The 25,931-nt window shown below is 42.5% G+C and overlaps 1 pseudogene; it reads left to right on the forward strand.

Annotated features, from left to right (window-relative positions):
* The first annotated feature begins 779 nt into the window (after positions 1 to 779).
* LOC135709600 (uncharacterized) lies at positions 780 to 3,049 on the forward strand (annotated as a pseudogene).
* The last annotated feature ends 22,882 nt before the right edge of the window (positions 3,050 to 25,931 follow it).

Consider the following 25,931-nt stretch of genomic DNA (forward strand, 5'->3'; position numbering starts at 1 on the left):
ACACAAGGCAATAGTGCGACGCGCACAGACGGGGCAACGGTAGGCAGTGGACAGTGCGACGATAGACTGCTGCGTGACAAGCGCTGATACACTAGTGCCGTGGGGCTACAGAGGAGTGTGACGGTTGCATACCGAGCGTCAACACGGTGTGGCTCGACACCGATACGGCGACTGTTTGTTGTCACGCGATAAACGGCGGTGCATCCACGCAACAGTGACGTTTCGGATCTACGGTGCAACGAAGGGCAACGACCTGATTGCGCGACACGGCGGTGCATCAGCAACATGAGCATGCAGGTGAAGCAGCATCACGGGGCCCCCAACGATACGCGTTAGGAAGAAGACTAATGTATGTATGTCTGTTGTAATAAGCTTTTAAGAGATGCACATTATATCGTTAAGTGGCAAAATCCTGATGTTATCGTTCCGTGATTGAGTTTTTTGAATGAAATCATCCTCGTTTCATTCCCGGCCATCTGTACACCTTATTAATCGTGAGTGGCTAGCAGGCCCGAATCAGAGCTTTGAGTGTGCAATTGCACCGAAGGACCACTTCTCCCTTTTGTGGTACAGATTCCGTCATTAGCACTATTAATTGACTTTGATTGCATTGAGTTTCGACATTCCTGTCGCATCTTGGACAATTTCTTATAGTTAAAGAGAAAATTGTCACATTGGCGCCCAGACAAAAAATCCACTATTGCGTGCAGTAATTCGCGTGCGGTCAAGTGAATGATCAGTGATTATTGGTGATACGAGTGTGAAGTAGCAGATCCATCATGGATTTGGACCACCTCACCCCAGATGAACTGGACTTTGAACTGGCGGTAAGATCAGCGAAAGGATTGAGAGGACAGGATCGAAACTGGAAGACGTCACGGCTGCTACAACTGATAAGCAAGGAGAACGGAGGAAGAGCAGCTGCACCAACAGAGTCATCACATGTGCTTTCGGACGTCGATAGCATATACCAGTGCCAAGCGAAACTACCTCCAATTAGTCAGGCGTTGGAGTCAGCTTTACGACAGAACGACGAAGATCAAGTAAGGGTGTGCAGATCCAGGCTGCTGCACTATAGATTCAGACTGTTCGTTATTTCGGATCCGACGATAACAGTAAATGCTAAGAAAACGCTGGCCAAGATCGACAAAACTCTAGAAAGGATTGAAGAATTCCTAGTAAACTTGGCGTGTGCAAATTCAGATAATGAAGAAGACAACCCCGATCCCGAAAAACTACCTGGAGATCCAGATACGCAGCAAAGGCTCAAGATCGCGCAGCTACAATCTAGCATTAAGGAAGCTTCCCAGCAGCAACAACTGTTGGAGCAGGAACTTCAGCAACAATTGCATCAGCAACAGCAACAGCTGCAACAACAGGAAGATCAACCAACTGCGGAAAACCAGCATGAACTGTACGAGCAACAACAACAACATCGGCAGCTACAGCAACAACAAGACATAATACGACAGCATCAGCGACAGCTGCAAGAGGAGCAGCAGCTCAGACTTCAACAGCAAAAGCAAGAACAACAGCTCCAACAACTAGTGCACCAGATGCAACAACAACAACAACAACTGGAACAGCAGCTTCATCAAGAGCAGGTCAGAAGGCAGCAAATGGAATTGCAGTTGCAGGGCCAACTACTCCGAGGCATTCCAGGGGCGGGACCTCAGAATAACAACACGTTTCCAGGACATTGGGACCCATACCTCCAAAACCAATCAGGAATACCACAGCAGGCATCAGGAATGGATCATATTCCTCCCCACTTGCGAGATGACTTCAAAAGGTTCCTAAGATCTCAAGGCAGGCCCAGTACACCAAGAACACCGAATCAACAACCGTCTGCAAACAGGTTCACTCAACCGGTACATAAATGGCCTTTCGAATACACGGGTCAACCAAATATCATTCAGTTAGGTGAGTTCCTCAACGAGGTAGACACCTACGCCAACACTGAAGAAATTGATGAGCAAACCTTGCTCCGATCAATCAAACACTTACTCAAGGGACGAGCTCTTCAGTGGTACATTCGCTCCTATCTTCAACTAACCAGCTGGGAGGTGTTCAAGTCAGAAATTAAGCAGGAGTTTCTACCACCGAACTATTCCGAGATCATCAAGCAGGACCTCTACTTATACTTCCAAGGCCAATACGAGTCGTTCACGGCGTTCTACAGGGCCTTGGTTGCTGCATTTGAGATAGTAGAACCAGCAATGTCAGAGTTGGAGAAACTGTTCATCGTGAAATCTCACCTGAATTCGTATTACACTCCGATAGCCGCAGCTTCTCGAGCCACCACAGTTAAAGAGTTAGTCACCGTCTGCAAAGACTTTGAAGTGTCTCGATCCTATTCAATCCAGAGTAGAACTTCTACAACTACAACCCGCACGCCATGGAACAAGCCTGAAACTACATCCCATCAACGTCCAGTGGTGTACAGCATGGAAAATCCTAACAGGCCATTCAACAGGCAGCCATTCAACGCAGCACAGGTCATCATGGTAGAACTAAATCCAGAGGAGGAAGAAGATTGGAACCCACTGGACATTCAAGAACGTGAAGCTTTCCAGTAGGACATCGCTTGGTAGAATGAAACAGCTGCAAATGCCGCAGAGGAAGTAAACGCAGTTCGCTTGCAGAACAACTGGAGAGAAAGGCCAGCCACAAATCCACAGCAACCAAGCAGCGGAGAGCAGCGAACAGGGAATTCAGCGTCAGCGATCATCTGTTGGCAGTGCGAAAATCCAGGTCACACCTATCCGAACTGTCCTAACCAAAAACGCTCCTTTTCTGCTACAGTTGCGGGAAAAAAGGATGTACAACTCGAAACTGCGATGCTTGCATTTCGAGATGGAGGCAACTGGATTCGGTTAATGTTCCACAGCATTCGGGAAACCGCAGCTGGGAGAACCCTCAATAAAGGGCTTGGGCTCTCCCGTTATAACTGGTATCCCTTCACTCATCAACATTCCCGCATTCTGCAAAGCAGAATATATCGTAATCGACCCAGAAAACAACGACAATCGCCCATATGCAAACATCAATATCCTAGGTTGTCAATTACGTGGTCTGCTGGACAGTGGAGCAACCTGCAGTCTAATTGGGGGTTCACTTTCCATAATAGCAGACGACTTAGGGTTAACCAAATTTCCCGTCAACGGTGAAGTAAAAACAGCTGACAACACTGCGCATTCAGTTTCATTCTTCTCCCACGTGCCGATATCCTACAATAACAGAAATCTTACCTTACCGGTGCTCTTCATCGAGACTATGCCTTCCATTCTCATTTTGGGAATGGACTTCTGGTCCAAATTCGGTGTTAAAGCAACTGTTTGCAATGTTACGGCTACCGAACCATCGATCATCGAATCTTTGTCAGCACACGATAAGCAGCGATTGCAAACAGTTATCCAGACTTTCCCGACTTCACGCAGCAAAGGCAGTCTGGGAAGAACGAGCCTGTATTATCACAAAATCGACACAGGAAGCGCACCTCCATTTAAACAAAAATACTACCCAACATCCAAGTTCGTGTTGGACGACTTAAACAAAGAAGTTAACCGAATGTTGGAGCTAGGAGTCATCGAGGACGCCGTTTGCTGTCCATGGAACAACGAAACAGTTGCGGTGAAGAAAAAGGACGGCTCTATGAGGCTATGCCTGGATGCCAGAAAGCTGAATTCCGTTATAGTGCAAGAGGCGTATCCAATTCCACAGATAGCTTCAATCGTAAACAACTTGAGCGGAATGGAGGTTCCTGTCCTCAATCGATCTAGAATCGGCTTTTTGGCAGATACCACTGGAAGAAGAATCAAAGCAGAAAACCGCCTTCACCATTCCTCAACGTGGACATTATCAGTTCACCGTAGTACCTTTCGGGCTGTCAACGGCCAGTCAAGCGCTTTCACGCGTGATGAATCACTTATTCATCGACCTCGAGCCGTTGCATATATTTTGTAGCCTATGTTGCATTATGTGATTCGTCGGAATTCAGCAGCCACTTAGCTCCTTTTTTCTTAGATATTGGTACTTGAATTGTTTTTTTGCTAGATTTTGTATTATCATGCTGATTTCTTCCTTTGTTGGTCCTGTTTCCGTTTCTTCTCTATCTTCTTCAATGATTAGTTTGTCTCCTATGGTATCATCAAGCTCTTTCTCCCATTGTGCCATTGTTATGGTAGGTTGTGTCAATATTCTTTTTGTTTTCACAAACTTTTTCAGGTATTGATGTGTTCTCTTTATCCGTTCTCCTGGTTCATACACTGACAAGTTATTAAAGAATTTCACAATTTCTTTTTCTCTGTGATCCCTTACTGACAGCCTATACTCTTGTCGTCTTATATCTATATTAGTTCTTGCAATAGTTATGTCCATCCCTCGTTCTTTTGCGATTCTCCAGGTCTCCAGTAATGTTTTGTTGAATCTCATGGCATAGCAGTCCATTCCTTGTATTTGTAAGAATGTCTTGAAACTCTCTTCATTTTCGTTGCAAACATCATGTCCTAAGAACTTGCCTAGTCTCCTTCATCTAAGTCGTCCTTTCCAATATGCGCATTGAAATCGCCTAGCACGATCATCAACTCTTTCCAACGGTTGCCTGACACGTAGTGTCCCAACCTTGAGAAGAAAACATTGCTTCTAGTGTTTGGTGCATGCACTGTTGTAATCATGAATTCAGCCCGTGTTCCTTCCCATTCTACTATTGCCGATAATATGTTCGTATCTATGGTCCTAATATCTCTTATTCTGCTCCCAGAGTATTTATTAATTAGGATGGACAGTCCTCGAGCTCTGTTTGCATTACTTCTATTAGATATATACCACTCATACGACTTTGTGTTCGCGGTACTTACTGTCAGATTTACCTCTTGGAGGACTGCAACTTTTATATGATACGAATCCAAGCTCTCGTCTATCTCGTTTCTCTTCTTTAATGTACAGCATCCTCTCACGTTCAATGTGGCTATCTTGATGGTTTCCTTTTCTTTATCGTATTTATCTGTATCTTGTTCTGGAACCTCCTTGCAATCGACTAAATTTTCAATAGCGACCATAAATATCCATTAATAGAATAGTACCGTCCCAATGACGCATTCATCTAGATAAAATTGATAAATAGCAGATTTTTAGCAATGGGCTCAATCTTAGATCCATAGGCCAACATTAGAATCATTTCTCCTACTTCCAAACACGAAGATCAGCACCAAGATTAAAGCTACTTCGAGTCAGGCATTACATTTTGAACATTCATTCAAAATGATATTTTTATCATTTTTCCTCGATCGGTACCGATCAGTTTAAACTTTTCTAGAACAATACTATGGTATTTAGATTACTGAATGGTGTATTACATGAAATTTGGAATACATATTTGTTTTTCTGAATTAATTTTCTAAAACTTGAGCAAGTGAGCGCTAAATATCATCAATTTTTTCAAAAACGTACATCATAGACTATGACAAAATGTCTCGGAGATACATTGCGATAGATTTGAGATATTTAGATTTTACTCAAACAGTATATTTCATTCAATTTCAAGCAAATTTTACGAAACTTCGTAGATCTCAGTTGTTTGAAGATGTAGAATTTGTATGTCTTCGATAACTTTTCATAAAATTTTGAATTCTATAACTTTGCCCATGACAGCAACTCACTATCTTGCGAAATAAAAACCGTTTGTATCACATCACCATCTCTGCGCCCAAAACTTGAACTATTTTTATCCACCAAATTGTAGTCCTAACCTAGCTAATCCAAGAAACTTCACTGAAGATGGATGCAATCCCAGGGCGTTATTTCTTTTCCTGCTAGTTTTGATTCCTGGCCCACTGTCCATTGTAAGAGCTGCCATTACATCTGGTATAAGTAACATATACAGATGTAAGAAATCCACACTTACATTAGATGTTTATGTCATTTGTATTGCATGTACGGTTTTTAGCCACAGTTTTTTTTAATCGAAATGTATCCTCGGGTACAAAAAAAAAAGAATTAAGTGTATTTGGTGTCATCTCATGATTCCTTATATTTCATCCCTTTTACCAAAGTTCTTCACACACCTCTACGTATAATCCTCTTGCACTATTCACCAGCTAACCGGTGTGATGCACCGGGATGCTAGGCACTTGAAGCGCTCCACTCACTCGAAGGTTATTAATCATACCGTGGATTTTTTTCTCTCGCAAAATGCAAGCAGAATCCCCGTGAGACATGAGCGCATACCAAACGACCCTACGATTTTTTTTTAACAGGTCTCACATAATACCACCATGAAAGATCGTGAAAAGTAAAAAACCCCTGCTAATCAAACACCTACACACCAGGAATTGGTACAACAGATGAGTGATCGCGACTACAAATTAGATACCATCAGCCAGCGTACGAGCGAGGGAATGATCACGATGATCGATGGAGGTTTGATTGTTATCTGGATCTTGTCTTGAGCGTAATTGAGCGGGATCATCAATCTGACCCTCGGTGCTCGGCTGAACATAAGGGAACGATGCAAAAAGTGTGAATGAAAGCTCATTCACACTTTTTCGTTTAGCCACCTGAAACGGCTAAATTGTTTTGCATTACCCGTTTTGAAAGATTGAATTCCTTTCGCTTTTGTGACCGCATTGCCCAGTCACACTTCTGCCGCCTCGACCTTGAACGTCATGCTAAGACGATGCTCAAAATCGAGCATCTTTTATTGCATTAAATTATAGCCCTTATGCACTAAACTTGATTGCCACTGGTCGCCCTGGTCTCGGAGTGTGACAGTCCCAATTTGGTGTGATTAAATCTCAATTACAACGGTAAAGTGCTGTTTCAGCCACTCTTCATCCCATCCCGTCATGGAACGGATTGATGGGGTCGCTTTTTTCAATTCCAATTTTGACTCGCAGTGTCGACTACGCAGAGCTACCAATCACCGAAATGGGAGTCCGGTGTCACTTAATTACCCTTCTCCGGTGGAGGTGCATTTTTTTGTGAGCTGTGACCTACGACTTGCTGCCATGCACCCATAAATCGGAACGGTAGTTAACACACTCTGTTTCAGGGGATGATATATCTTTAGGAAAATTACTTTTTTTTTGGATTCGCTTGTTTTGGTTAAATCTGCAAGAGTTTGGAAAGGCCGTCAACAATTTAAAGTGGTCATTAACTGGCAATTACTGCGAACAGGACAATGGCTTTGTTGGAATATATATCAAGTTTAATGAGGTTCCAGCGCCGTGTGATAGATTTTATTCATAAAACAATGGAATAGCATAACGAATTTGCAGTGACTATGGTGTGGCATAGAAATTAACTCTGAACTGATCGTGGAGATCGGGGGGAATCGATCTAATTAACATTAACATGTAAATATTTTGCTTCCAATTTACAGAACACCTTTTTGGTAGATTTGAATGCAAATTAGTTGGTCTTCTCTGCTCAAGAAGTCGATGCAAACGGATCGGTCGGTAGTGCTCCGTTTTTTGCAAGTTTTGATTCAGGTCTGGTAGATTTTCGGTAGTTTCCAAGAAGAATCTACACGAGCATGAGCATGAATGACCTCCCACGGTTGCTACTCTCTTATTGCCAGATCAGCTGTAATTACACAGAGAACCAATAGACGATACTTGGGACTAGCAATCATCCTCAATGTGTAAAAACTGGTGATCTCAAACTGGGAAATACCAGCGCCGGCCACGCCCGAACGCAGGTCAAGAAAGGAATGGGCTGGAATGTGTTGACGTGACACTCGCTTTGATGGAAGCCGAGAAATCTTTTGCACTTCTACGAGGGATCACTGGGATGTTGGGTAAGAGGGTAGGGTTTGCATCAGAGTTCGTTTTGGTAAACGATAAGCTGAATTGATGTCCTAACGATATGGAGAGGTTACTGTATATGTAAATAAATAAAAAGGAATGGTGTCACCCAAATAACCAAGTGGGGCTGCACCAACAATAACTCGTAAACTTTATTCAACCCATCGCAGGTATCTCCTTCCTGCTTACGTGATAATTATAATTGTAGACGATCTGCTTGACATCAGCACGAACCTGTCAGGGCTTTGGCTGCTTGAAATATTGATTGACCGCCCGCGTTCGCTACTCCGTTACTGTCAGATCAGCTGTAATTATACAGAAAACCAACAGATGATGCTTGGAGCTAGCATTCATCCTCAATGTGTAAAAATTGGTGACTACTTTTAAAAGGCAATACCAGCGCCGGTCACGTCCAAACACAGGTCAATTAAGGAATGGGTAGAAATATGTTGACGTGAAAACTCGTGTTGTACGAGGCCGAAAAATCCTCTACTCTTCCATGAGAATTTACTGGGATGTTGGATGTAAGGCTTTGGTTCGTTTTGGCAGACGATACGGTGCATCAAGAGAATTTGTTCATGTTATGCTAAATTTTTGGATTTGCCTCAACGAAAGCTGAAAAATAAAATCATCGTTATAATATGAATCCAAATATCCATTGTCAAAGAGCTGCAAACTATTTAAACAAATCAAATCAATAGATTTAACCAGGGCGAAAGCTGGAAAGATTGAATCATTACAAAATACATTTAAAGATGTACCATCATTAGAAACCTGAAAAGAAAAAAAAATATTATGATGCTAATCAAAAAGTGTTCCATAATCGAAGAACTGAAAAAAACATTTTCATACAACCAACAACCAGGTCAACAGAAGGTTGAAAAGTTTTTTAAATCCTGATTATTGAGATTTTTAGCCGTAGGCTAGTTCATCTCTAAGGTTAAAAAGGGAATATTTATAATATAAATACAAAATTCAATAATTCATATGAATTATTATAATATAATCCTAGAGATGTTTCAACATCGAAAAGCTTAAATAATTGATGTCCATACTCATATTAGTCAGCATGAGTGAAAACTGAAAAAAGTGTATTATTATTATGTAAATCTAATGATGTCATATATTCAAAAAGCTGAAAATAAACTTATGGAAAATGGCTCTTATATTGGCCTATGGATCTTAGATTGCTAAGAATCTGCTATTTATCAATTTTAAAATGGATATTTTTGGTCGCTATTGAAAATTTAGTCGATTGCTGAATTTATGTATGGGCCCAAATGAGGGGCATTTAGGCCGACATTACATCGATTTCCCCTATATTATTTAATATAATGGATCTAACCTGAGTGAAGGCTTAGAAAAAAACTAATCAATATCATATGATTAAGTTTTCACTTGGTATGTAATGAACAACAGAAATCCGCGATAATTCATTTAATTTCAGCGGCTGATAGTTAGTTTTAAATATACTAACGGTACTGCCAACGGCGACTACCACGACGATTACGACAGCGACTACGACGGCAAATTTGTAGCTTACCATTTGTCTTGGATATAACACGTTTGCCCGGTAGCACCACTTGAGCTTCATGTCTGCCATCTGTCACTATTTGCAAAAATATCTAATAGCAATTACCTTTGTTGTAATACCACCTTCAACGAAAACAAATTGTCTTGCATTGCCCTGGTCATCTTGCAGGAGGTTCGCGGCTAGTGCTTCCCCCAGGAACCGTCCACGGCCACCAGCTACCAGTCTTGGGCGTATCCAGCGAAGCATCCTTCAGTTTGCTCACAATCTCCGACACTTGCGAGAGACCAGCAGACGAGCACTTTTGCAAGCCGCAAACTCGCTGATTCACGGCAACGTCGATCACCACCAAAACTCGCGACGGACACATTATCAGCACTTTCCCCGGCTAATTTTCCAACCGGACCGTGTTCAAACTCGCACACGGTGACAAGACTCCCGATAGAACTACACGCCGAAAGCATGACATCCGAACACGGTGAACCAGCCTCCCGGGAAGCAATGAAAATCACAAGCACACTTACACACCGCTGGTTACAAAAAACACACCCTAGCAAAGAAACGGATCCCATAAACGTCACTATCGCGAAAGCAAACCCGTCGTCGTCCAACGGCAAATAAAAAGCAGTTTTGTGATAAGGAATTTCCACTGAAAATAAACCGGGAATACACGAATTTCACCACACCCAACTGCGAAACACGTTCAGAAGCACTTTTGATGCACTTTCGATATCAATTTCCGTCGAAAACACTTAATTTTTTGCAAAAATAGTTGCTAGCGCTCCAACATCAGCACCGACCATGCCGAGCTTTCTCACGCATCAGAGTTGCCAAAAGCAAATCTGTATTTTTGCTTATTAAAATCTTTTCATCTGTAATTCTTCTTCAAAAAATCTGTATTAATATCTGTATGGTTTTAATATTGCGTATTTTACACCAAAATGAACAAAGAAGTGTTATGAGTGCGGTAACACGGCAAAAGAGCACTTTTGCATCAAATCGTGTTACTACGTTTTGCGCCGAATGCATTAATGGCGGTAAGCTTCAACTTGGATTTACTTTCAATATCGTTCCTGTTGGGAAAATCTGCAAAATGTTTGCTTAAAACTGAATTGATTAATAGCACCGTCGATACCAAATCAACCCAACATTCGTTATAGGGATTTAAACTGAGGATATCAGTTGGTGCTTACCGCCATAAGACGATTCCAATCGCAAACTTTTATCACAGTTTCCGCACTTTTAGGGTAGTTTCGGTTGCAGTTAACAATATATCTTGAAACCAAAATATTTGATTTTGTTTGTATCTATTTACACAAAACTTTCCCTTAATGACAATGAGATTAATACTTACCCAATACTTAACACACTGCGATCCAATTCGTTAATTTGCCCTTAGAAAAGACATTTCAAAAATAGATGTTGTTGATGGAATGGTTTTGAATTCAGTGCTTGTCAAATTTAAATTTTTGTCTCTCAAAAATAAACATGCTTTCCCTGCGCTTTGGTCAAATAGCGTATAGGGCGTCGTTGCGCTAATTTGGTGGTGGCACATTTCGAGTATCCGAGAGTGATTGCAGTTTGCTCAAAAGTGCCTGAGTAAAATGCAAGTGCTTTCGATGATTACCCGTAGTTGTTACAGTGAAGATATACACCTATATTCTCGTTTAAGTCTGGACGTGTTTCCGGCATATAGAAATAATTTTATTTGATTTTGTTTGGTGGATGGGCTTCGGGCGTGGACGGGCATATGGGTGATAATATTAAGCTTACGTTAGGATAACGTTGAAAAATTGAGAAATGTATCGCTTCAGTTTGAGAAGCACTTCACTTCGCAACCGAAGAACCATTCTGACGGCCCACATTACCGTGCGGGCGCTGTGTGTTGGCAGGGTCCACTATTGGGCAGTTTGATGTTTATAAAGTACCATCAGCTAAAACTGTATTTTGAACTTTATCTCTATGCATTCTTAGGTGTTTTATAGAAGATTATCATGTTGGTGTACGCTGATTCAAAGAGTAAATTGTACACCCAACCGGGGCATGTAAGATTCGCTTACAATTATGTGGGATTCATCATCAGAGGATGTTAGTGGAGACCGCATGAACCGAGGATGCGATATACCTAGCTGCGGTCCAATGCAAGAAAATTGGAGACCGAAAAATGTAAAGTGTATTAGTGAGATAAATTAGTTATGTCGAAAAAAATAGGAAACCGATTGTCGACTGGACTCGAACCACGAACGTTGCGATTATCAGACCTGTGCTTTTTTTCCCTGCTCTCTCTATGCTACTAAATATGGAGAGCCTAAAGCAAACATGAAGCGCTCATTTTCTCGCATACTCGACTTCGTATGCTTTTTCTGCTGGAGAGATTAGAGGCAAGTGTGTGCGTCGTTCTACAAGCTTACTGGTATAGTCGAAAGTGTAGATAGAACACGAAATAAAAAAGACAAAAAACCATTACATCACCTGCAAGATCAATTTCTAACATTCGTTCCGATGTTCATGAACAGAGGGTGATAGGAAACGGAACTAACATTCATTGTAATAGATTTTTGGTTTGCGTGTATTAACATTGAGTTGGTCGTTGTTGAACTTGTAGTACTTGCACAACATTTCATGTGAGTACCAAAGTAAACATATATTCACAACATAACTTTTAATGTAGGTTCAGTGTAAGACAATGTCATTTTTAGTTGGGTATTCAGATGACTATTACCTTAAAAAACTAATCCTGGTTGTATCTCTTTTTCGTTTGCATGTAACACTGTTTGATATTACTAACCGCACCGAGCCTCCATTCCGGGTGGTGAGCGAACCTGAAGAAGAAGACGATGACCATGAGCCCCTTCTCGGAACGAGTGTATTGTTGATGGACCGGGTTTACGATTCAAGGTTGGATTCTGTGATGATGAGTATCACAAAAATGGTAAAATAAGTAGCACGATCTTCATTGAAATGTAAGTATTGTTGACAATAATCATAACAATCAACTCGTATATACAATGAAATACATATATAAAAAGGAAGGGACGGCGATTTGGATGGGGAGAGTGGGCATGCCAACTCCCTGTTGATAACATGTCGTGGATAAAGGGCAGGCTCTTCTCCTCACTCATTGGGGTATCTGCCTGTTTGGAGGCTCGTCGTTTTGACCAATTGGCTGATCAAGTTCCGTTCATTGTTCCGTAGATGCGTATAGGCGACTTTGCCTATCGATCTACCCAATACGTTTTTGGCCATTCTTTCATAGCAGAGTTATCTTAAATTTGTCATCTGTCAAATTAAGGTAAATATTTTAGAAGTGAACCAAAGCCTTATTAAAGAATTAGAGAAAATGTGATAATTATAAACAAACTTTCATTTGATAATAATGCAAACCTTCGAATAATCAATCAACTTTCGCCTGATGATGCTTGTACATCGAAGATGAAAACTTACTTTTCAGCTCATTTGTCAGTTTTACACCCTGACAACCGCCATGTACTGCAACATGCACTCTAGCCTTCAAAATTGAATCCATCGTTTTAGTATTTAGCTTATTCCTCACTTTTGTCTTATTTGCATGCAAAACGGAAAAAATGCGCTCAACGCTGGCTGAAGAGTGTGGTATAATCAGGAAACTGATGATGAAACTTCTCAGAGTATATATCAATCTGTTCTTAAGTTCACGGTACTCATTTGCCAAGTCTTGTTCCTTACCCGATTTCAAGAAGAACGGGATTTTTTTCGTGGCTTCATGTAATGATGAATACGATCCAATTGTTGATACAACAATCAACGAAGCTGCTTAAAACACGTCATCCTTGAAAGTAAATCTTTTCGCAATCTGCTTAATTAGTTCCACGTAAAAATTGCGGCAAACGATCCTGAATCGACATTCCTTTATTCGTCTAATCCCTTGGTTTCTGCCGCAACAGCTTCAATTCTGATGTAGATGTCCTTTGGATTCTTCACTTCACTTCGGGAGACTGATCTGTGTAAACTCAGGTGCTTCCACTTGCAAAGTCCTGTTTAGTTTGTTTATCAAAAGTAAAACATAGTTGAAAAAAAAAGCAACTCTGGTTTGGTCATTGGGTTGTTGAGATGGCTTAAAATACGACTAGCTGTTTGGTTACGATCGTGATTGACCTGAAAGCTGAAGAACATATGCAGCTCGTCAAATAGCTCTAAATTTCGGCTAACTACTGATTCGAGAGATAGCCACCTTGTTGATGATGAACTCAGTGTCTTCAATGGCTACCCCGTAACGTGGATGGATCACCTTTTCGTGGTACGTTACGGGATGTAAGATCTACCACCGATTCCTAGTCCTGACTACTTCAAACTAGGGGAACAGGATTTTTCAGTAGTCCAAGGAACACATCTTAGTCCTTGTTAATTTCTATGCCTTGTTGATGGTGACAAGACTCGGCTTTGTCCACCGAGGATGATCGCGAAACAAGGAAAAAATGAGTTAGTTAGTCTTCATCTATGTGATTCCTAAACTTCTATTCGTTGTTCCCTAGTTTGAAGTGGTTAAGACTAGAGTTCTGATGCATGGTCATTATCGGTATCATTCCTTAATTTTGTTGCTAATGAATCCAATTTTGACTGACAAAGGAGTGCGCTTTTGGAGGGTGTTTCAACACTCCGAAGGGTATAAAGAGCGGGACCTTTCAATTAGAGTCGGATCCTTGCGATAAATGCGAGAATGACAACTGTATCAACACCGAATACTTCATCATTTCTCAATAGTTATGGAGTAATACGACATGCACTAAACTAAGGACACGGATATGCTACAATAGATCAAATTACTGGTCACAATGGTATTAGGTCCCGAACAGAGAAAAAAAAATGGCTAGAGTTCTAAAATTTCTTGAATCTTATTGAACTCATTAGTTCGTTTTGGGCTATGGGACAGGTAAGAATATATATATTTCATCATGTATTCCATATTGGTCGGAATTTTGCCACATTCATAACTAGCACACAAGGCTAAAGAATGACGTTCACATTACAATAATCAAGTTCGGACAATCTTTCGTGAACAGGCGCATAACCGAGTTGTCTTTTCTTATCATGTATGGATATATGGATTTGTGATCGGCACTTTTGGAGCTCAACTGACCGATAAAAAAGTGTCCTTCACTGGGAACTTATTCTCATCAAAAGTGCGAACGACTATATTAGTTAGCGCTCAACTTCCGAGCCGATCAGTCGATGTTTTCGGACGAGCAATTTCGGGAGTCGATCACGGACTATATAGTACGTTTTTGTCAGTTTTTCTCGACCGTCGCAATAAGTTTTGTGTTCGGGGTTCACCGCGACTTCAAGCGCCACGATGTCGCGTCGCGAAAATACGTTTCGCGTCGATTATTCGCAGTTTCCGAAGCTTCTCACTCACGACGAAATCCATAAGTTCGTCGGAAAAGAACTCGGTCTTTCGCGCGAAAATGTACTTCAACTCCAGCCAAGCAGGCGGTTGGGATGTACCTTCGTGAAGGTCAACAGCCTCGAACTAGCCGAGAAGATCGTGGAACAACACGATGGCAAGCACGAGTTCGTGTTTGATGGAAAGTCGTACAAGCTACGCATTACGATGGAGGACGGAGCGGTGGAGGTGAAGTTCTTGGAGCTCCCCGAAGGCATCTCCAACGACCAGGTCGCAGCTTTCCTCGCCGATTACGGAGAGGTTATCAGTGTTCGTGACTTACTGTGGGACGACCGTTATAGCGATTTCGGCGGTGTCAAAACCGGTGTTCGTGTGGCTCGCATGGTGGTAACGAAGAACATTCCTTCTCTCGTAACCATCCAGGGCGAAGAAACTGCGGTGGGGTACAAGGGGCAGCGGCAAACCTGCTTGCACTGCCGTGAGTTTGCACACATTGGCATTCCATGTGTGCAAAACAAAAAACTGCTGGTACAGAAGCTCGAAGCAGACCAATCGTACGCGAACGTTACGAAAGGCAAACCAACACCGACCAAACCTACACCAACCAAGCCAACACCGACCAAGCCTACACCGACCAAACCTCCACACAAGCCTTCACCGAACCCATCGGATCTGCGAAAACCGCCGATCGTTAAACCAGGCCCATCGGGTCTGCCTCAAAACCTCACTGCAACAAGTGAGACACGCGCTGTAGCTGCACAGCAGAAGAGCACGATGCTGCCCCCCGCTGCTCCCGTTGCCGCGCAACAAAAATCCACCACAGCGCAAGCTGTCGTTGAACTATCGCCGATTTCCATCCCGATCGGCAATATCGTATTGAATCGCAGGACCGATGGCAACGAAACGGACAGCTCACAAGCATCGCAGCTCTCAAACAGCAGCCGACGCAGTTCTCGCCGACCGCCGGGTAAGAAGATGCGGCACTCCGGAGAAAACACCACTACCACTGCCGAACACGGACACGGACTGATTTCCGATGAAGACATGCAACAATGATGGAGTACATCAGCTGTAACATCGGAACTGTCAATATCAACACGATAACCAACCCAACCAAGCTAAACGCCCTTCGCACGTTCGTCCACACGATGGATCTCGACATCGTATTTCTGCAGGAGGTTGAGAACGAGCAACTTGCTTTGCCCGGCTACAACGTTGTCTGCAATGTCGACCACGCGAGGAGAGGAACGGCGATTGCCCTCAAGGAACATATCAAATTCTCGCACGTAGAAAAGAGCCTGGACGGGAGATTGCTCGCCCTACAGATACACAACACTACGCTCTGCAATGTGTATGCCCCATCGGGTTCCGCTCTTCGTGCCGAACGAGAGCGGTTCTTCAACAACACCATCGCCTATTACCTTCGTCATCGCACCGATCACATCATCTTTGGAGGCGACTTCAACTGCGTGATTCGACAATGCGATGCAACGGGACAAAACATGAGTCCCGCTCTTCAAGCCACCGTATCCCAATTACACTTGCATGATGTGTGGCTGCAGCTCCGTCCACGAGAGATGGAGTACACCTACATCTCACACAACTTCTCGTCCAGGCTCGATCGGCTGTATGTAAGTGCTGGTCTGCGAGAACAGCTGAGATCGACAGCTGTCCATGTGTGTTGCTTCTCGGACCACAAAGCCGTCACTGCGAGAATTTGCCTCCCTCTCCCCGACAGAGCGCACGGTCGTGGTTTCTGGTCTCTCCGTCCCCATCTCCTAACAGCAGAAAATATCGACGAGTTCCAAATACGGTGGCAATACTGGACTCGTCAACGCCGGTATTACCCGTCGTGGATGGAATGGTGGTTGTCGTGCGCAAAGCCGAAAATAAAATCTTTCTTCCGATGGAAATCGAAACTCGCATACGACGGTTTCAACCACGAACAGCAGCGTCTCTTCGATTTACTGCGAAATGCGTACGACAACTACCAAAACAACCGTTCCACGCTCACCACCATCAACCGAATAAAGGCTGAAATGCTTTTACATCAGCGGCGATTTTCCGAAATGTTCGTTCGGATAAACGAGACGTACGTTGCTGGTGAGCCTCTATCAACCTTTCAACTGGGTGAGCGAACCCGACGAAGAACCACCATCGAGCGTCTGAGGAACGAGAGAGATGAGATAATCGACGATTCAACTGCTATTCGGGATCATATGGTCCAATATTTCACCAACCTGTACGCTCGTGGGAACGTAGATGAAGAAGAAGAATGCGGCCCTTTCCACTGTGGGAGAGCTATCCCCGAACAAGATGCCGTGAATGAAGCCACCATGAACGAAATAACAACGACTGAAATCCTTTCTGCCATCCGGACAAGTGCATCCAAAAAATCACCGGGCCCCGACGGGCTACCTAAAGAGTTTTATTTGCGAACATTCGACGTGATTCACCGTGAGCTGAATCTGGTCTTGAATGATGCCATCAGATCAAACTTTCCAGCGCAATTTGTCGATGGGGTGATTGTTTTAGTGAAAAAACGTGGTACTGGGGAAAGTGCACGCTCATACAGGCCAATCAGCCTGGTCAATGTGGACTATAAAATTCTTTCGCGAATCCTTAAGCAACGGCTTGAAAATGTGCTACGTACCCACGGTGTATTAACTGACTCTCAAAAGTGCTCAAATTATGGAAGAAATATATTTCAAGCCACACTCACAGTGAAGGACAGAATCGCACAGTTAAAAGCAAACAGACAGAGAGGGAAATTGGTCTCTTTCGATCTCGACCATGCGTTTGACCGTGTCGACCAAAGTTTTTTGTTCAAAACAATGCGAGGTCTGGGCTTCAACACGGCATTTGTGGACTTACTTTCCCAAATAGCAGTGGCTTCCTCGTCTCGCCTACTGATCAATGGACACCTCTCTGCTTCCTTCCCGATACAGCGATCGGTGCGCCAAGGGGATCCTCTTTCGATGCACTTATTTGTGATTTATTTGCACCCTCTCTTGCGGCGCTTGGAGCAAGTTTGTGGGACAGATCTGATCGTCGCATACGCAGATGATATCAGTGCTATCGTAACCGGTGCCCAGCAGTTGGATGCAATGCGAGATTTGTTCAGGCGCTTTGAACGAATAGCCGGAGCACGCCTGAATGAAACCAAAACAACGGCAATTGACGTCGGCCAAATCAATAACCCTGTGACTGTGCCCTGGCTTCGAACTGAAACCACAATCAAAATTCTTGGTGTAGTTTTCGCTAATCCAGTTCGATTAATGGTTAAGCTGAACTGGGACGCACTCGTGACAAACTTTGCTCGGCAAATATGGCTACACTCGCTGCGCAGTTTGTCGTTACACCAGAAAGTGACACTCTTGAACACCTTCCTGTCGTCGAAAATGTGGTATATGGCGGCAAATTTACACCCGACGGCAGCACACGTGGCGAAACTGACAACCAACATGCGGAAATATCTTTTCCGTGGAATATGTGCATCCGTACCCATGCAGCAGCTGGCACGCAGACGGGAGGATGGTGGCCTCAACCTACATCTTCCAGCAATGAAATGCAAGGCGCTGCTCATCAATCGGCATTTACACGAGATCGTTTCCCTTCCTTATTACAATTCCCTTCTCATCCAAGTAAATCCACCACAACCAAATTCCCTTACAGATCTTCCCTGCCTAAAGCTAATCCTAAACAATTATTCAAACTTCCCTTTCCAAATACGCCAACACCCTTCCGCCGATCTCATCCATCGCTTCTTCGTAGAACGCACCGACAAACCGAAAGTGGAAACAACAAACCCCGAGATCAACTGGCCCCGAGTGTGGAAAAATATCGCTGCCCGTGGTCTGCTACCTACGCAGCGCAGCTATCTATACTTGTGGGTAAACCAAAAAATCTCTCACCGACGGCTGCTGTTTACGATAAGGCGTGCGGATGGTGAACAATGCATACACTGTGCTGTGCAAACCGTTGAAACCATTCAACACAAATTTTTTGGCTGCCCTAGAGTACGGGCTGCTTACGATGTACTTCAACAAAGGCTGTTGGTTGTGACTGGCAGTCGACGCTCTCTTCGTTTCGATGATCTCCTTCGGCCCTCACTGGAGGGGATTGCAGCGTATAACAGAACACGGATATTGAAATTGTTATTTGTTTATATCACCTTCATTGATAACAGTAATGGCAGGATAGATATTGATGCATTAAAATTTAATTTTGAAGTCGAGGTTTATTAATTATGTGAATAATTTTTACTAAACATACAAACGACAAATAAACGTACTTTTATAAAAAAAAAAAAAACTATAGTGAGAGTCTTTACTGTTCCTAAGTTGGTTGACTCATCAATTATTATAAAAAATCTGTTGTTTTCTTTTTTTTCCCTTGATTTGTTTTCCGCCGATCTTGTTTTCCGTGCTGAGCACCAATGCTACCGACGCCAGGGAGGCAGCTCCCACACCTGGACCCTACCTATCGACCCATCAACTCATGAGCCGGGGACCAACGGCTTTACTTCCCTTCCGAAGGAAGAATCTGTTGTTTTCATTATCTGTTCTAACTCGTCATGCTGACTGTCAGCAATAGCTCCTCTAACAACAGAAGAAGCTTCTTTCGCCCCAGTAGAATCACTGGAAATACTTTCGATTCAGGGTCAATAGTTTTAAGGACTTCAGCTGATAAGCATTGTGCTCTACCGCCGAAGCAGAAATTTCCAATTCGGCTTCAGAGACCTTATCCACAACAGTATACTCCTCGATATATGGACAATCAGAATCTGCGATTTTATTAGCAGCCTCGCGATGACGCTTTGTTAGCAGATGGATCGTTAAATTTGACTTACCGCCTCGGCCCACGCCGAGTTTGTCCGAGAAAATTTTGCAAAAAGCGTAGTGTGCGTCTCTCCTGTATTTCTCAAAGCATAAAATTTCTGCAGAATTCATCCACTCTTCTCTGAACTTTTCCATGTTTACCTTCTTCATCGGTTCTTTCAAAGTTTTTTTTTCGTTTATTTGGACCTTCATTTTTGCTGGAACAGGCTGATTCCGATTCAGAGCTCGAGTAATCGTCGTTATCAACGTGGTCTAAAAAAAGAAAAAAAAAGTTTTGAATTCATCGTAAATCTTTCAAAGAATACGCTTGCAAGCTGCAAATCTTTTAGCACACAACACACTTATTGAAAACATAATAACTACTTCTGTTTGACGATGGGCAAAAACTCACAGGATTCTCTTTCCGTGTTCTGGTCATGTTCAAATCGGTTTTGGCTGGATCCTGAAATTAGAAAAAAAACGTATTTCCATCTGCTAGAAAACTGAGAACTTGTGAAAATATCTACCAGAATCTGCCGATTCTTGCTGTTTTCGTTTGACTTTTGAGGATTCTTCTGCAACTTGGGCACTTTAACAGACATCTGTTAGATCATAATAGAAAATGTGGTTGATTTGATCAACCTTGAGAGAAGAACGAGTCAACCGTTCTTTTGGACATGTTCGATTTCTTACTGAACTGGAGACGGTTATTCGGCTTATAAATTCAAAAACCTAAAACAAAACGTTTGATTCTCACATCCAGGTTCTCGAACAAGTTGCGATGAGACACGCGCGATCAATAGAACAATTAAAATGTTTTTAAATGAGGTCAACGCAGCAGAAAAACCGGAAAACGCAACTCTCGCGCAGTAAAGGCCTATTTTTCTCGAATCTTCTGCTTATATTGGTTAAATGGCGTTCTGACAGTTCTCCCAGCAATACATTTGCAATGTTTTCAGCACATATCAGGGGGCTGGCAACCCCATATCAATCCTATACGTTTGACAGTAGGCAACGTCACGGGCCTTATTTAAATACGGCCCACCTGACGTATGGTGGAAAGGGACGGGAAATCGTGTTAGAAGTAGAAAGACAAGGGCAGATGATAGCATCAAAAACATGACCGCCAGCCAGGCTCCTAGCACATATGCAACGGGAGAGAACGAGAAAACTAATAAGTAGACTTGTCAGCTAAGGTGACAGTTCTTCATAATGAGGTGCAGGAAGAGGTGTAGCAGATCAGGATATGAAGCTGTATTAGTTATCCAAAAATACAATGTATATGCAATTTGTGTCGTAGGTAATTGCATGTAAAGGGTGTCCACGATGAAATTGCCACACTATGAAATTGCTCTAACTTTTTAACCGTTGGGTAGAATTTAATGAAAATTTGGGTGGATTTAGTTCATAGTGCATTATTTACATCCTGCAAGTTTTAAAATCCGGTGATCAAAACTCGCGGAAATGGAGTCGAAAGAACAGCTCGTGCGTGATAAAATCTTGCGCATTCATCACGAGAACAAGGATCTCTCGCATCGTTCCATCGCTAAAACGTTGGGAATCGCGAATTTCACGGTGTCGCGAGTGATTAAGCGGTTCGAGGAACGGTTGACCACCGATCGGAAGCCCAGAAGTGAAGGAAAAAGTATTCCGTACAACACCAAAAATCACAACCGCGTAGTTGGGGCCTTCAACCGAAATCCGAACGCCTCCGTTAGGGATGTGGCTAAGAAGCTGCACCTAAGCCGAAGTTTTGTCCAGAAGGCCAAAACTAAGGCTGGGCTTCGAACGTTCAAGGTACAAAAGGCCCCTAATCGCAACGAGAAGCAGAACAAGTCCGCCAAAACCCGTGCCAGGAAGTTGTTCCTCAACATGCTGACGAAAGTTGAATGCTGCATCATGGACGACGAAACATATGTGAAGGCCGACTTCAAACAGATCCCCGGCAACCTGTTTTTCACGGCCAAGGATAAGTTCAGCGTTCCGGAGCATGTCCGCACTCAGAAGATGTCCAAATTTGCGAAGAAATTCCTGGTTTGGCAAGCCATCTGTACGTGCGGGAAGCGGAGTGCACCTTTCGTGACCCAGGACACGATGAACGGACAGGTGTACATAAAAGAGAGCCTCCAGAAGCGGCTGCTTTCTCTCCTGAAGGCCCACAACGTCCCAACAATCTTCTGGCCGGATTTGGCCTCATGCCACTACTCCAAGGACGTGCTGAAGTGGTATGCGGACAATAAGGTCGATTTCGTGCCGAAAATGTTCAACCCTCCCAACACTCCGGAGCTCCGCCCCATCGAGAAGTACTGGGCGATTATGAAGCAGCACCTTCTTAAACGACCTAAGGTAGTGAAGACAGTCGAGGAACTGAAGAAAGTATGGGTTTACATGCAAAAAACGGTTGATTCACAGGTTGTGCAGAATCTTATGGCCGGGGTTAAGGCCAAGGTGCGGGCATTTGCGTATGGACTGTAAAGAAAATACGAGTAAGATGGTAAAATGAAGTTTAATAGTTATTTCTCAATTCCTGAAAATTTGATGGCAATCGGATGAAAACTCGAATTTTGCGAATTAATTTTGTGTGTGGCAATTTCATCGTGGACACCCTTTACGTACAGTGCTGTCATGCAGTTGTGTGTGCCCGATAACTTCACCTCGATAATCCAGTTCATTGAGTTCTACACTCTCGAGGCAAGGTTATAAATCATACGGCAGTATAAAAGTAAAAAAAAAAGCTGAATTTAAGACAAACCTCAAAATATCTGCATATACATTTACCCAATCATCAAAATCTGTATATCTGCATATACAGATTCTTGGTTTGAAAACTGCTTAAAAATCTGTATAAATACAGATTATTTTGTATTTTTGGCATCCCTTCTCGCGATGCCACAAACTTCTGGTCCGGAAGACAAAATCAAACAACACAGATAGGGTAAAAAACTACTTCGGCCTAATCGCCCATTTTGGGCCTATCGAGTAGAAAACTTCAAATAAATCCTTGATTTCAGAGTTAACAAGTCAATTATGCATTTGGTACGATACTTCAGTTAATAAGCTACGGAACGAAGTCAATGAGAACGCGTGATTTGAAAGCTTGCACCCATTATTCCCAAAAACAAAAGAAGCGCTCTGACCGAATCAATTTTTATCTTCATACGATAGGCCGAAGTGAATTCATTGGCGTTTGAATGGCGTTTCGATGCGTTAGGCCGAGTTTAGAATCTGTAGGCCGAATTTGGCGTCAAGAAGCAGTGTTAGACTTTTGACAATATCTCAACGATTGGTTTCTCTTTATCAAATCTTACGATACGTATGGAAAGGTAAATAAATTTGGAAGCCGTCAGTATCAATATTCCGTTTGCTGCTAAAATACGCTAAATTAAGAACGACTAAGTACGGGTAGTGCTTAGTAGGCCGGAAATAGGGTAGTTAATCCTAGTGACATCTCTTCTGATGCTTGCAAACATGATGAATCACGTTTTCTTTCTCGATTTTAAAACTTCCCGGAAAGCGAGAAAACTAGCAATCACACACGTATAACCGACCGGGAGACAGAGTGCCAGCGCTAATCCAGCAATTGCAGCCGAAAACTATGAAAGCGAACGCACGCACAAAACAGAGAGCAAATTTAGAACACAAACGTATCCGAAGGGGTTCAAAACTGCACTTCGTTTCCATGAAGAATCTACACGACTTCGAAAGTAGGTATTAAGAATGTTAAGCATAACTCTGTTGAAGATTTAAGTTGGATTTAGACAGAGTAAGTCAATTCATCAAGTCAGTTGAATTCAACTGACTTGAACGCGAATTGAACGTGTAAACCATGCCATTCAACTGACTTGATCAGCTCACTTGAATTGAAAAAAGTTGAACCAGGCTCATTTTTTCAAGCCAATTGAATTCAACTGAGTTGATCATTTGACTTGCATAGTCTAAACCCAGCTTTATGGTCCATATTTTAAATAATTTGTGTGATGTTGGTTTATGGCAAATGAATTTCGATTTCGATTTTGGGCGTTTGATAGAAATTGTTTTTGTACTGATTCTAATCTTTCTTGGTGCGTGATTGAAAAGAGGGATCATACAATGCTACAATATTCCAGAATTGACCTCACATTGGCAATATATAAAGGGTATTCACAAAGCGCAGCGTAAACGTATACATCCTCGTTCAGTCCGCATCGTGCTCTCTTGCCGTGCGGATCTATTTACTTTTTGCTGAAGGAAGTGTTACTACTACCTAAAGCTACAACAAATTTAAACAGCACTTTTCAGTGCTCAACCTGTAAAAATTTTCTACCTTGTTCAACTCTTATTCCTCTTCGATCCTTGTTTGGACCCTACCCGAGGTAATCCTTCTTGGATATCGATTTGGAAAATTCCTCTTCGATCCTTCAGATTCTTATAGTAATCTGCTTGGAAGTCGATTTGGATAAAAATTTACTGCCGCCATGGCGCCTAAACGCAAAAGAAAGGGGCAAACTCTTGACCCCCCTTCTGAAGAAATTAATTTGTGTAATCAATTTGATTTGCTCACGGATGATGAGAATGATCCATCATCCAAGAAAAATTCTAGTAAACTTTCCCGGCTTAATGCCAAGAAGGAAAAGATTCCCCCTATTGTGATAACCACTACCGATTTCCATGCTCTTCGCATGGAACTTTTGAATTTCGTGAAAGTTAAGTTTTCACTACAAATTGGACGTCGGGGTGAATGCCGTGTATTGGCTGAAACCTTGGACGGATTTAAATGTCTTCTCAAGTATCTTACTGAGAAGAAGCACAAATTTTTTACTTACGACACCAAAACTGAACGTGTGTTCAAGGTTGTCATGAAAGGACTGCCCAGTGGTGAATCCCTGGATCAGATCAAAGATGAACTGGCAAAATTACTTGGAGTTGTGCCACTCCAAGTAATCAAAATGAAAATGAAATCCCGTCCTGGCTGTGGAAGAGATATGCTGGAACGAAATAAAAGTCAATAAATCATAATTTCAACAGAGTACTTACCATGAACTTCCTTTGATTGGAAATGTGAAAATGTTTAGCAGTCGACCGCTGACAGTTCGATTGTTTCTAATGTTTACTATTTACGGTAAACATTAGTCGACATTACTGTAATCATATCTGTCATTGCATTCAAAAAGCTCGTCGATAAAGAAACGAGAAAAAGCTCCATATGGCCGACTTATGACAGGTAAGCAATGAAGTGCAAGGTAGAATCAAAATACACGAAACATTTGCACGGTTCAAAAAAAGGGGACACGGAGGAAAAGAAATCCTCGTGTACACAGATGCTTCAGTTAAAACATGTGTAAGTATGTATTGGTGAAATGATCGATTGGAATATCCATATGCATTAGTTTGAGTGAAGTAGATGTAAAATTAGTATAGGAGATTTTAAATAAGTATGCGTGAGACAAAGGAATAGTTGCTTGGTGTGTATGACCGTTCAGGACCTGAACCAGAGAAAAATTTGAAAGAAAAGGGATTCACTCGACAGACTTTACGGCGAACGGTTGTTTGTCTCTTGCGGTCGCGGTTTATATTAACAAAATGGCTGGAAGGTACCACAATGGCGCAGCTGGCAGGATTAGGTAAGTATTATTGGAAAATTAGATAGTGTTGACAAATTAGTTTCAAATTGACGGCACAATCTCGGTAATTTGTGGAATATACGAAAAATTTAAAAGCATTGCATCAGACCACAATTACAAATTTCTCGTGCGACAGGTCACGAGGAGAGACAGCGGCAGGTTATGCTACCGTGTGAAAATAAAGATAGCTTGCGACAGGTCAAGCTGTATGTCTTACAAAGAGAATAATGTAATGAGCTAGCTTGCGACAGGTCAAGCTGTATGTCTTACAAAGAGAATAATGTAATGAGCTAGCTTGCGGCAGGTCAAGCTGTAAGTCTCTCAACGAGAAAAATGTATGTATTTTTAGCTTGCGACAGGTCAAGCTAGTGTGTTCAGATTAAATGATCATTAAGATTTTTTTTTGTATCAATAATGTATAGCTTGCGACAGGTCAAGTTACAATATAAATCGTTGAGGCTACTTCTGAGATGTATGGCAGCTTGCGACAGGTCAAGCTCTTAGTACACTAACGAGTTTTTAAGATAATGGCATCAAAAAAGAATTCCTAATGAATTGAAGCCATGTTAAATCAAACACTATGAAGAATTTCAGCTGAGCATAGTTTGTATTTATTTCAGGAAAGCAAATCTGAAAGAGCCTGAGCAGGTGAAGAAAGACCGAAAAATGAAAAAACTGGCCAAAGCATTGGAAGTAGAAAAAGCGGAGAAGGCAGAAATCACAGAGCAACTTAAAAAGCTGCAAGCGGAGTTCGAAGCGATGAAATCCACTAGAGAGGTAAATCAAGTGATTGAA

This window comes from Ochlerotatus camptorhynchus, unplaced genomic scaffold, assembly GCF_037179485.1.
Source record: "Ochlerotatus camptorhynchus isolate MF236.1 unplaced genomic scaffold, CSIRO-AGI_Acam_v1.1 ptg000361l, whole genome shotgun sequence".
Taxonomy (NCBI): domain Eukaryota; kingdom Metazoa; phylum Arthropoda; class Insecta; order Diptera; family Culicidae; genus Ochlerotatus; species Ochlerotatus camptorhynchus.